General features: G+C 36.7%; 1 protein-coding gene across 5 annotated transcripts in view; it reads left to right on the plus strand.

The window, feature by feature from the left end:
* Positions 1-10,194: 10,194 nt before the first annotated feature.
* The window catches only part of Mapk10 (mitogen-activated protein kinase 10), a 300,242-nt gene continuing 296,147 nt past the window's right edge, over positions 10,195-14,289 (plus strand). For 2 of the 5 annotated variants that reach the window (XM_090343267.1, XM_090343269.1), the window contains exon 1: positions 10,195-10,598. The gene's annotated coding sequence lies outside the window, so the exon portion shown is untranslated. The remainder of the gene's footprint in view (positions 10,599-14,289) is intronic. The other 3 variants (XM_090343271.1, XM_090343270.1, XM_090343268.1) reach the window with 2 other exon arrangements.

Consider the following 14,289-nt stretch of genomic DNA (forward strand, 5'->3'; position numbering starts at 1 on the left):
TGGTTCAGTGTGGGTATGTTAATATTAGCTAGAAATTCATCCATTTCTTCTAGATTCTCAAATTTGTTGGCACAAAGTTTTGAAAAGTATTCCCTCATGATGCTCTGGATCTTGGTAATTTCTGTCATGATATTACCATTCTCATCTGTGATTTTGTTTATTTGAGTGTACTCCCTTCTTTTTTTGGTAAGATTTGCTAAGGGTCTTTCGATTTTTTCAAAGAACCAACTCCTTATTTTGTTGATTCTTTTTATAGTTTTCTTGGACTCCAATTTACTTTATTCTGCTTTGATTTTAATAATTTGCTTCTTTCTACTGGAATTGGGGTTGGTTTGTTGTTCCTTTTCCAAGAGCTTAAGGTGTGACTTTAAATTGTTGGTTTCTGATTTTTCCAATTTGTTAATGTAAGCACTCCGAGCTATAAATTTTCTTCCAAGTAATGCTTTTGCTGTGTCCCAAAGGAGCTGGTATTTTGTGTGCTCCTTTTTGTTAAATTTCATAAACTGTTGAATTTCTGTTCTTATCGCCTCAATGACCCATTGGTGATTCAACAATGTGTTGTTCAATCTCCACAAGTTACAGAGTTTTTGTTGGTGGAGATTGGTGTTCAGTTCTAATTTGATGCCCTTGCGGTCTGAGAGAATGCAGGGAATAATTTCAGTGTGTCTGCATCTGCACAGGTTTATTTTATGCCCTACAATGTGGTCTATTTTAGAAAATGTTCTATGTGCTGCTAAAAAAAAAACGTATATTGTGTTGTTGCTGTGTGGAATAATCTGCAGATGTCTGTTCTATCTAGTTGGTCTACACAGTTGTTCAATTCTGAGGTTTCTCTGTTGAGTTTTTGCCTGGTTGATCTGTCCATAGGTGAGAGTGGTGTGTTAAAGTCACTAACAATCACTGTGTTTCAATCTATGTGTGGTTTTAGTGAGAATAAAGTTTGCTTGATGAAGTTCGGTGCTCCGAGATTAGGTGTGTAGGTATGGCCTCCTGGAGGAGAAATCCCTTTATTAGTATGTAAGAACTTTATCTCTTCTCACTAATTTTAGTTTGAAGTCTATTTTATCTGATATGAGGATGGCAACTCCAGCCTGTTTATCGGGGCTGTAAGCTTGATAGACTTTATTCCACCCTCTCACTCTCAGAATATGTTTGTTTTTGGGGCAAGATGTGCCTCTTGAATACAGCAGAAAGATGGATCTTGCTTTTTGATCCAACTAGCAGTCTATGCCATTTAATTGGAGAGTTAAGTCCATTGATATTGAGATTTAGGATTGAAAAATATTTACTAGTTCCTGCCATTTTTCTATTTCATTGGGGCCTGTGCCTTGTTAATTCTTTCTGTAATTAGCTGGTATGCTTTTTAAGTGCTATTTCTCTGTCAATAACATATTTGTGTTGGTTTTCAATGTGTAGAACAGCTTTGAGAATTTCCTTTAATGCTGGTTTGGGCGTTAATATTGTTTCATCTTTTCCTTGTTATGGAAGGTTCTTATTGGCCCCTCAGCTATGAATGAGAGCTTAGCTGGGTAAGGTATCATTCCAAGGTTTTCTTTCTTGCATGGTCTCTGCTGAAAAATTTATGGTTATTCTGATTGGTTTTCCTTTTTTTCCCTGGCTGCTTTAAGGATCCTTTATTTGGTTTCTATTGATCCTGTATGGATTATAATGTGGTGGTGGGATGTCCTTTTCTGGTCAGGTCTGTTTGGGGTTCTAAAAGCTTCTTGTATCTGGATGGGCCTACCCGTCTGGATATTTGGGAAGTTCTCTGAGATGATTCTCTGGAGTATATTTCCTGGAGTATATTTCCAATAACATTGACCTCTTTCTCCAGGCCCTCTTCCATACCAGTTTGCCTTACATTAGGCTTCCTTATTGTATCTTGGACCTCCTGAAACATTCTCTCAAATTTCCTATATTTGGTTTGACTCATTTTCTGTTCTTTCTCTATAACATCTAGGTTATGTTCAACCCCAGATATTCTCTCTTCTGCATTGTCTAACCTTCTATCAATAATTTCTACTTTGTTCTTCATCTCTGTCTTCCAATTGGTCATTTTTTGGTATTTATGCTATTATTGTGCTTATTTTATTTTTTAATGTACTTTTTTATTAAAGAATTTATTAACATTGATTTTTACATCATATTTCAAATGACAAGTTTAACAAACAAGTGTTCAAGAAGGGAATCTCTATATACAATCACTGGCACTTAGTTTTTAGAACTTAACCAATTGGTCATTTTTGATGCCTGGCATCTCCTGTTTTAGATCATGTATGGGCTTCTTTAACTCCTTGATATCCGTTTGAGTGGTCTCTTTGAAGTCCTTTAGCTCAGCAGCTTTACTCTCATTGGACATTTGTTGGAGTTTGGTCAGCTTTTTATTTGTGGAATCTATGAGTTGGTCCATTTTTCTTTGTCTAGCTTCCTCACGTTCATGTAAATCCTTTTTTATGGCCTCCTTTATGGTTTCCTCACGTTCACGTATCTCCTTCTTTATGGTTTCCTCTTGTTTAGATATGGCTTCCTCTCATTCACGTAGCTCTTTCTGTATGTTTTCAAACTTTTTATTAATCATTTTTACCAATTGCATTTGTGTAGCATTGTGGACTCTTCTCTAGTTTTGCCATTGACTACTCCATTGCCTGTTTATATTGGGTCAGAGATGCTGTTTCTTGATTTGCCATTTTTCTTGTGTTTCTTGTTCTGCCCATTTGAAAATTGGAGCAAGACTAATATGCACAAGATTACAGTTTTTAAGATATAACCAATGTAGAGCTCTTTAGCTGGACAGACAGCAGAAGTTCAATTTTAGACAGGTATTATCACTCTATCTCACTTTTTGTGCACTTACAGACAAATCTAACACCACCACGGATCACCATTTTATGATTAAAAAAACCCACAATCCAATCTCTATGATATTAAATCACTCTGGACCCACAGTATAATTGAACCCCTAGATATGCAGTATTGCTTAATAACCATCAACTGTGGATTCATGCATTATAAAAGTTGAAAGATGAACAGAGGACCAGAGATAGTAAAACAGTATGAGACACAAGAGGGGAGGTAAGAAAAGGGTAATGTAGGAGAGTAAGATTAATATAGTAATGAAGGAAAGGGATAGTGTAAGGATAACTGACCTAAGGTGACAGAAAGGTGAAATAGTTGAGTACAAAATTTAGAAAAAATAAGATAAAACTAATAAAAAATAAGAAGTGTAATAAGAAGAATATATAAAGAAAAGAGGAAGATACATATAGCAGAGATCAATGATAAAAAATTTAAAAAAGTAAAAGAAAAGAAAAAAGGTGGGGGGAGAACCCACACAATTATGAGTTCTTAAACAAGAAATACTAGGGTTAAGAACTGAAAGATTAAAAAACAGGTGACTGTATCAATAGAAATATAATTTGTATGCAGTCTGTACCCAGTGCTGTCACTGTTTCTAGGAATGACCACAATGACAGAAAGAAAGTCAAGAAAAAAAACGGAAAGAAAAAACATAACATTAAAAAAAAGGTTGGAGGTAAAATGGTAAAAGATAAGAACACATAAAAGTGCAAATGAAAAAAGGTAGAGAAAAAGAAAAAAAAAAAAAAGGGGCCGGGAGTTTGGCCTAGTGGTTAAAGTGCTTGCCTAGCATGCATGAAGACCCGGGTTCGATTCCGCGGTACCACATACATAGAAAAAAGCCGGAAGTGGTGCTGAGGCTCAAGTGGTAAAGCTCTAGCCTTGAGAAAGTCCAAGGACAGTGCTCAGGCCCTGAGCTCAAGCCCAGGACTGGCGAAAAAAAAAGGTGGGTATCCTTCAGTTTTCTTTTGGGGTGGGGCAGGGTGGGAAACTTGTGTCTCCACTAAATTTGGGATCCAAACACTTTAAAAAGTCTTTTAATTCTGTCATTGGCTTTGTGGTTTTTCTGATCAGTTTGCTTGTTTGGGCAGAGAAAAAAAGCTGTGGAGCTGTGAGCAGCTGAAAGAATTCCTTCTCTTACATATAATAAGGGTTCATATAGTTTACTTATATTGAGAACCATTAGTATTAAATTCACCTAATTGAAGATCATTATAATCATAGTTAGCTATTGCCTGTGTTTGTTTCTTTTTCTTTTCTTTTTTCCCCCCTGCCAGTCCTGGGGCTTGAAGTCAGGGCTTGGGCACTGTCCTTGAGATTTCTCAAGGTTAATGTTCTACATCAGGGCCACAGCACCACTTCTGGCTTTTTCTGCATATATGATATGAAGGAATTGAACCCAGTACTTCATGCATGCTCCCACTAAACCAAAGTCCCCGCCCCTGGGTTGGTTTCCCAAAGTAACAGAATAATTTGAGAAATTCTTTTTTTTTTTTTCTTTTTTTTGCCAGTCCTGGGCTTGAGCTCAGGGCCTGAGCACTGTCCTTGGACTTTCTCAAGGCTAGAGCTCTACCACTTGAGCCTCAGCACCACTTCCAGCTTTTTTCTATGTATGTGGTACCGAGGAATCGAACCCGGGTCTTCATGCATGCTAGGCAAGCACTTTAACCACTAGGCCAAACTCCCAGCCATTGAGAAATTCTTTTTAGAGATTTAAGTAGCTTTCTTTACCTAAGGGCTTCCTAGAACTTTTCTAATGTGCAATATGATTTTCCAAAAGGGAGCTATTGCATGCAGCATTTGAAGATATTTTAAACTGTGCAAAGGACACGTTTATTAAGTAGAGCAAACCTCTTACTTGACAATCTCATGTTCTAGTGGCTTCATGAAAAATAATATGTTGAACAGTTCTCTTACCTATTTCTGGTTGTTTACCATACCCTTATTAGTTTTCTTCAAGCCCTACATATTCAATCATCTATCAAGTTCTATTTATTTAGAGTTCATAATTTTACTCACTTTTTCTGAATTCTTCCGTGCCCAGGCTAATTCATAGCACCCTAATTGCTAAGATGATAAGATTATTATTGTAAAGAACTTGTAATATTTCATTTGAAATATTTGACCTTTCCTGGCATTGAAGGACTTCCTGTGATGTAGAACCTGCAGTCTAAAGCTTGAGTTGTACCTGGGAAATGGACAGTCCCTTGATTTTCAGAGAGTTTGGCAGAAGATTTTAGAGAATTAGTTTTACCCGAGGACCCATCAATGATCTTGAGACGTGTATTCAGAAACTAAATTCCAGTTAAACTGTCCCTCCAATTCGCTGACTTGAATTTTTTGTGTTTTCCTGTTCCTGAGCAACATGTCATCTGTTGTTTGGAAAACCAGTTCTTCTGTACCTTCATTTCCTTCAGAGACTAAGTCCTAACATGAATTAAGAGGCCTTAATGTGGAAGGGATATAAGCAAGATGAGGGTGGAGTCAAGCAGAGAGGAGTAGAGGAAGGACAGAGGGAATGAGAGGAGACTGTATAGTCAAGAATTCATTGTATTTGGGACCAGGAGTGTATTTGGTAGATTGCTTGCCTAGCATGCACCAAGACCCAGGTTTGAGTCCTTAGTACCACATACCCAGAAAAAGCCTAAAGTGGTGTGGTTGCTCAAGTGGTAGAGTGCTAGCCTCGAAAAAGCTCAAGGACAGTGACCAGGCCCTGAGTTCAAGCCTCAGGACAGGCAAAAAAAAAAATAATTCTATGTATCACAAAATTGAGAAAAATAAGGGAAGGACCGGGCACTGTGGCTCATGCTTGTAATCCTAGCTGCTGAGAAGGCTGAGATCTGAGAATTTCGGTTCAAAGCCAGCCCGGCCACTAAAGACCATGAGAGTCTTATCTCCAATTAACCACTAGAAAACTAGAAGTGGCACTGTGGCTCAAGTGGTACAGTGCTAGCCTTGAGCTAGAGAGCTCAGGGACAGTGCCCAGGCCTAGAGTTCAAGTCACAGGACAGACCAAAAAAAAAAAAAAAAAAAGAAAAGAAAAGAAAAGAAAAAAGAAAAGTAAGGGAAAGGGTTTAAGGAGAGTGAGAAGATGAATTGTATTCACAAACTGCTTTGTTAAAATGCACGTTCTTTGTACAACTAAAGATAATATTAAAAATCTCTGTAGGAGTTAATTTTGTCAGGCTTTTCTGACAATAATATTTCCATTTTTATCCCTTGTCCTTTAAAAATATATCTAGACATTAAATTGTTTTCTTCATTTCTGATTGCTTGCTTTAAGTTCCTAGTGGGCCCGAGTCTGGCTTTATCTATTGCTGAGTGTGCAATATCAAATTGAGGAAAAGAGACTAGATTTTTGGGATTCAGAACTTCAATTTATTGGCTCACTTAGCAATTTCCTCTGGGAAATTGACTTGAAATTTTTTTCTTAACAGAAAATTTAATTTATATTGCATGAAATGCATAGCTCTTAAGAGTTACACTTCAAGGAATTTTGACAAATCAATATACCCATGTAACAACTCACATCTCAATCAAGATGTAGGACAGTTTCACCACTACATAAATTTCTTTCTTGCAATCAAATAGTCCTCAACACTATTTCTTTCATAATATTGCAGATTGGAGCCCAGTCACTATAGATGAGTTTTGTCTGTTCTGGAATATTACATAAATGGATGCATATAATACATGTTCTTTTTGTCTGAGTTTTTTCACTCAGCATAGGGTTTTGATATTTATCTCTACAGTTGCCTGTTTAGAAATTTATTTTGGAAATGTACTATCTCCAAGTTTGTATTTATAAGCTAAGGAAGATCTCTTGGTTTGGAAGACAAGAGGTATTCCCAAATATTTAGTCCTGTCGTAGGCTACACACATGCTATTGAATACATAGACTTGTGTACTAAAGATATTAATTAGAGCTCCATGCATTTATTAAAAAAGAACTCACTTTCATTTAAAATTCTTGCTTTAAAACTTCTGTAACTGCTAGTACTAACATAACTTCTGTGCATCTTTATATGATGCATACATTATACCAAAGCATTGCTTAGCAAACTCACATATCTCAACGTGTATTCGCTTTATCCTTTTTCTGTTTTCATTGAACTTTTTATTAAATAATGTATTTGGTGGACAATAGATTTCATAACATATTTTGTTGGGCTGAGAATTGGCAATAAAGACATCCATTAGGATCATTATATTGAGAATTATACGTTGTTTTGCTTTTATACAACAAGGAACATGTCAATTTGTTTTCTAACCTACCTAATCAAGTTTCAGGAAAATAATTTTTCTAAAGTGCCCAGATTGGACATGTAAATGTTACTGAAATGAGTAGATAGACAGTTAGGGTACTAAGTTGTGAGTAAAGTTGACAACCAACACTCCTTCTATCTAATGCCATGAAGAGTTTTAACTAATAGTTAAAAATGATTTTAATCTTATCATGGACTTTGTTCTTTTTTTCTTAAATTCCAGAGTTTTACTAGATGGTTACAAAGTAATTTTCTTATCTGTCTTATTCATTTACTTTTGAGTTCTTTCCAATTTCTCCCATTATAGGTAAATCTAGCATAACATTTATGTGCATATTTTTTCTGGACAAATATTTCTATTTGGGTGAATACCTATGAATGGAATTATTGACTCATACTGTAGGTGTATGTTTATAATTATAACACATGCCAAGCTATTTCCCAAAATGTTTTATAATTTTGTACTCCAACCGGAAATGTGGGAGAATTCTGGTTTCTCTACAGCCTTGCCAATTGCCGGTAATGTCAGTCTTTTTAATTTTAGCCATGTTTGGGGGCATGGAATAGTATTCCATCATGGTTTTCATTTATATTTCTCTGATGACTAATGACACTGAGCAGTTATTCATGGGCTTGGGTGCCATTTATAAACCTTCCTCCACCAACTGCCTGCTCAAGTCTTTTACCCATTAGAAAAAATTGCTTGTTTTTGTTACTGAGTTTTACATTCTTTTAAAAAATAGACTTTGTATGTATGTAGAGTGTTTTTGCATGTATATCAAAAGTAGTTTTTTCTAGTCTGTGGCCTATCTATTCATTTTCTTAATGATGACTTTGGATAAATGAAAACTTTTAAGTGTGGTGAAGTTTCCCTCTGTCCTTTAGTCTTCCCCTCTCTTCTTTCCTTCTTCTCTTCCTTCCATCTTTCCTTCCTTCCCTCCTTCCTTTTGCCTTTATCCCTATGGTGTTTTCTTTAGCCTAAGAAATATTACTCTAGTCTAAGATCACAATACTATTCTTTCTCCTAAAAGATAGCATTTATTTTAATAGCTTTAGAAATTTTAACTTTTTTTTTGGTATTGGGGATCAAACCCACAACATTATACTTGTTAGACAAGCACTTTGCCATGGAGCTACATCCCAGAAATTTTAACTGTTATGTTCAGATGTATAATTTATCCTGGACATTTATATTTACAATGTAAGGGAAGAGTTGAAGTTACTTTTTACACATTGATTGAGTTACTGGAGACTGATCTTTTTCTATTCAGACAGAATATGAGCTGGAAATGTAGCTCAAATTGTAGAGTACTTGCCTAGCATATACAAGGCAATTTAATCCCTAGTTTTGCAGGGAAGAGAGGTTCCAAAAGAAGGAAGAAAGAACTTAGAATACATTAAAGGAAGGATATCAACTCCTCTTTGTTATTAAGTTATTTCTGTTATAAAGTATTTGCTTGAGACAATCACCATATTTGAGCAAAACCTTTGTGGAGATTAAATGTAGTCAATTGCTTCTTGTTAAATCTGAAATTAGAACAAAAGGTAATCAAAAAATCTTGTCCATTTTTGTATGTGAATTAATGTACCTTCTATCTGGCAAATATCATGTAACCCTTCTATTAATTACAATAAAAAATATATGAAAAAAATCTTGTCCATTTGATTAGAGTGATAGGAAAGACAACCAATCTGTTTTTTGCTAATTTTCATTCTGAATAAAATTAGTGTCAGCAACAACAATACTTGGCTAGGAGTTTGGCCTAGTGATAGAGTGCTTGCTTACCATGCAGGAAGACGGGGTTCAATTCCTCTGTACCACATACATAGAAAAAAAGCTGGAAATGGTGCTGTGTCTCAGGTGGTAGAGTTCAAGCTTTAAGAAAGCCCAAGGACTATGCTTGGGCCCCGAGTTCAAGGCCCAGGACTAGCAAAACAAAATAAAACAAAACCCAACAAGACTTTATGTGGTATTTTACAACTTTCTGTTACATTTTGGTATCTACAATCACTGTGAGCTCACATCTGTTGCATGTTATATATTTCCTGTTAACACATGATGGTTATGTTCATGTAGAGATAAACAATGTAGGATCATATAAATTTCAGCACTAGTTCATTTAGCAGATGGAAATCCACCTCAAAGATACTAAAGGAAAGAGGAATTGGATTTGATTTTGTAGTGGGAGAAGGATGGCTTTAGAAATAAGTACTAAAATAAATCCTTCTATTTATGAAAGATTTAAAATTCATAAACAGTTTCTGTGAATAGTGGAGTAGTCAATTTCCCTCATTCGATGAGACTTTGACTTGCAGATATTAAAATAGCATGGACACTAAAAAGTATCTTATTACAGTCAAAGGCTTGGAAAAATTACGTTGTCTTATAGGATAATAATGCAGTTTATATTAGTTTTATAGAAGGTAAAAATCCTGCTTTTTGAATTTGTATTCATATCTTTTTTCTACAGAAATTACAATGTAAGGATTAGTCCACTGAGTATGGTATAGTCAGTCTTTATTCAGGTTTTTATTTTTTAAAGGAAAATAATAAAACAGGAAGAGAACAGAGAAGAGACCAGGGCAGGGTGGATGATCTCTGTGGTCCAGGCAGAACTCAAATGTTTGCTTCTCCTCTGAGCTACTCTCTTATGCTTCTTCGTTGTGACATTAAGAGGTATTGCATGCCTCTCTACCTGTTCATTGCAAAACACTGAGGTGGTTGAAAGCAGAGTTTGAATGCATTTCCATTAAATTTTTTTTTTTTTTTTTTTTTTTTTTGCTTGTGGTTGTTTCTTCGTGCTGCTCTGCAAAGGGCCAGCGCCGCATCCTGTGGTGGCTTGTTTCTCCTTGCGTAGACGGGCTCTCTGTTGTCCTCTTTGCCAATCCTGGCTGCCTATATTCCTATTCCTTTTCATTTTGCCTGCTTTTCATTTCGCCAGAAAACACAGAAGCTCTAGCTGCACAGACTTTTTCCTCTTTCTCTTCCCTCCATACCCCTCCCCATACCTCTCTGGGCTTTGACGTCACGTGTGCTCCTTTGGGTTGCCATAGCAACCCCATTCCCCAAGCCCTTAGTCTCCTCTGGTCGGTTCCACAATGGTACAGGCAGCATCACGCTGCACAATGGTTTCCAGGCAGTGAAAGAGAGTGATTCAGCAAGGCACTCTTCTTTTTAAATACCTCTCCTTCTCTTTTGATTTTTATGGGGGTGGGCGGTGCTTCTTGTATGCTTGCCTTTTTTTTCTTTTCCCATTTTTACAGATTTCTTTTCATTTTCCTCATCCCTCAATTCCTGGGGGCTTGAGTGAGTTTAAGATTGGATCATCTTGGAGATCACCTGTCAATCATTTATTTTAAACCTTCTCTCCCACCTCCAAACAATCTCTTCCTTATGACTGTTTGGAATATGGACAACTAAGACCGAGTAGGGAGGATTTCTGCCTGGTCAGGATCATAGTTTTCAGACACGGAATGGTAAGTGATTCTTTACTCCTTCTGGGTTTTAACCTGGTTTTGGAAGGTAGGATAATGGATATTCGGTGTTCCAGTTGAGAAGGTAGAAGGGAGAACTGAGAAGAGATGGGATGGAATGGCAATTATTCAAGCAAACTCTCTCCAAAGCAAGAAGCTACCAGCTTTTCTCTCTGGGTAGATCATCTCTTCCCGGACTTGGGCATGTTGAGACCTTTCTGTTTGCAGTGTAGGGTGGCAGAGGGTGGGAGGGACCATTATTATTGTGACCAGGGGTTTCTGGACCAATGCAGAGTTATAGAAGGATAGAGACACACATGGGGGTGAGGAGGAGAATGAGAGAGGAAAAAAAAAAAACCAGCTGTGTTTGCTAGAAATGCTGACCTCAGTTCTGGATCTGAGAGATGCTGTGGATTTCATAAAACATTTAAGAATGTCATTTAGTATACATTTATGCTTACTGCCTTGACAGTTATAACTTTATTGTGGGACATATTTATAAATAAAGGATAGTATAGTATTTACATATATATTAGATGTGAATTAGTGAAGTCCACTTGCAGAGAGACTTTGGGGGTAAATTTGAGCTGGAGAGAGGAACACACAACAGGGTCAGGTTAGAGATAAGAACAAACATTGGTACTGCAGTCTCCGAGGTAAGTATTCCTTTAAGAAAGTGATCTCTACTCACAGCAGGCAGGGTTTTTTTTTTTATGGCAAGGTTCCCAGGTATTCTGTGCTGGGAGACTGTGTCCCCTAGAAATGTCAGAGCTGTTTTAGAACTGAGAGAGAAAGAGAGAGAGAGAGAGAGAGAGAGAGAGAGAGAGAGAGAGAGAGAGAGAGAGAGAGAGAGAGAGAGAGAGAGACAGAGAGAGAGAGAGAGAGAGACAGAGACAGAGACAGAGACAGAGACAGAGATCATTAGAAAGAATCATGGCTACATATTTACCAGAATTTATGTTTGTGCCTTCAGCAAAATATATGTGACTTTTTGAAAAATCTTCAAGAATATCAGATTATACATATTTATCTAAAGAGAATTATATATATATATGTATGTATGTATTCTCTTCCAATTAAATCTAGAGACCAAGTCACTGCTTTTACTCCATTACACAGATAACATCCAAGGGTATTGCAATCTGGCCACAGAAAGGAATGGCCTACAACCATCACAAGGTTGTTTACATGGGCTGTTTTTGCTGCAGAACTGACAGTCTGTACAGCAGCCCTGCTTGCTTGGGGCGTGTTGACACTAAGTTTCACAAACACATAGGAAAGGACCTTGTGAAGTCATATGAGATGGGCCACAGTGGAGAAGGAGGTAAAATGGGTACAAATGCTCCATCTGCCATTTGTCCTAGCTCCCCATATTTCTCTCTGTTCCTAAGCTGCCATTTGTCAGACCCTCAAAGCATGCTCATCAACATATTTATAATGGTTTGTAGTAATGACCATTTCTGTCAGAGAAGCTTCTGCCAATGTCCCATCTCTGTGAATATATACACATTATAAATATAGCTAGCCAGGCTCATGAATCACTTAGCTTACAAGCCTCCTACTTCTGCTTCAGAACTATTGGATTTTAGGGGCTGGATAGTTTGGAGGTGGCAATTTTACTGCCTCTGGTATAAATTCCCTCCTGTGCCTTGATTGTCAGCCTTAAAATGGGCATAAAGCATTGGATTAGCTTACTTCATTACGTGGAGTAAAGTGGCTTTTTTTTTTTCTTCTCACCCACAATGGATGGGAGAAATCAGATGACAATCAGGTGGAATGACCTTAAATATTAAAGCCATCATGCTTCCTTATTTGCATATCATCCATCCTTCCAGCTGTTGCAAAGTAACTGCACTTTGAAAGGCTTCTATTTTCACACTACATATTTGCAATTTCAGCGAAACGATCCTGGTGATGAGGCAGTAAGAAATGATATGTAGGATGGACAAAATCAGCTGCCCCCACTTTCCTGCTCTCTCCTTCCGGAACGGCATCTGCTGTGGGAAGGAGTGTGTTTGCCCTGCTGGAAGGGGATGTTTATGAACAGCTCCCAGAGGGAGTCAGGGTGTTTTGCTGTCATTGTCTGGTATGTTTGCAGCTAGGAGTATTTCATGGTTTCATAGTACGGGGTCAAGATTTTTTTCAAGGTTAGATAAACTGAGAGTTGACCATAGATGCTATAGAATGTCAGAGTTTTAAATTTGTAATTTTGAAATTTACAGGAGAGTTCATTCATTGTTATACTTATGGGAATTCATCACATGCAAAAGGAATTTGCCTAGCCTCTCAATAAATGTATATATGTATATAGGCTATATATATTCACATATAACTTTCTAAATACATTGTGTCTTTGTGTAAATGAATGTTTCATTAAACGTAAGACTAGTTACAAAGTATCCCCATGCTAATCATAAAACATAAAGATAAATGGAGCTTTCTTGTTTGTTAAACATGAGGACAGATTTTTCTCTCTCTTTGCTCCAGTTCTGAACTCAGGTCACATTTGTAATTAAAAGATGTGGACTAGAATTGGTATATTTAAATCATATGATTCCTTGGTTGCTTATCAGAGAAATAGACTCAAAGCAAAGGGGACTTATTGAATTTGAATAAGAAGCCAACAAATTGATATTTCAAATTTTGTCTTCATTGCCCTTGTACTTCATCTTGCAGTCTCTTCGAAGCTTTTGGTTGGTCATTGCAACAATTACACATAAAGAGGCACAGAAGTGTCTTATGAAGACAAAAATGGACACAATACTCTGTTTTCTGTAGGCTTGCTGAGTGCCTTCTTTCTACCTACTCGCATTTATTACTGCACCCATTTATCCATTCATTTTTTAAAAAAAGATTGGTGTGTGGCTATCCTTCTCTGCTCCGCATTTTCTATTAGCATTATTTTTTAATTAACATTATACAAAGGGTTTATTTTGACAAGTAAATAAATATATATATATACACACACACACACTAATGAGCCTTGATCAGATTTATTTCCTCCGTCAACCTTCCTCATCTTCACTCTTTCCTTATCCAAATCATCTTAAACTCTGAACCCTTTCTGAGCACCAAAGACTTGTGGAAAAAGTTGGATCTAGAGACTAATAGGCACAATGTTTATTGGCAAAGAGGAACAACATGCATTTGTTTCTTTGGCATATCGAGTTTATTGCATTACATAAGTCTGTGATGAGACACTGTGCTACTGATTCAGATAAAAAATCATATTGTGCATTGATTGAAACAGAAAATGTAATTTGGAATTGGATCCTGTGTTTTCAGAAAATTGCCTATTTGTACATATTTTTTCAGGGAAATTTTAAGGCTTTGAATAAAGGATATTCAGCATGAGTACACTTTTTTTCCTTATGAGCAAAGGGAGGAAAAGAAGGGGAGATGAAAAATACCCATATTTCAGGGGACTATCATATTCCTGCATTTAATGAAGAGAAGTTTCATTTCTGACTATGAATTTAGGAACTGTGAAGATATCATCTGATACTGAAATTCCCTGTTAAATTTGAAAATAGATCTCCCATACACATATTTTTGGTGAAGAATTTTCTAGTTGAACTGACATTATAGCATTTCTCATCATTCTTACTCTTGACGACTAGGAGTTATAAAATCCATAGGCATCCCCAAATCATACTTATAGGGATGGAAATCCAAATTTTTAATGGAAAAGAAA

The sequence above is a fragment of the Megascapheus bottae genome, chromosome 13 (genome assembly GCF_031878675.1).
Source record: "Megascapheus bottae isolate mThoBot1 chromosome 13, mThoBot2.hap1, whole genome shotgun sequence".
NCBI classification, from domain to species: Eukaryota; Metazoa; Chordata; class Mammalia; order Rodentia; family Geomyidae; genus Megascapheus; species Megascapheus bottae.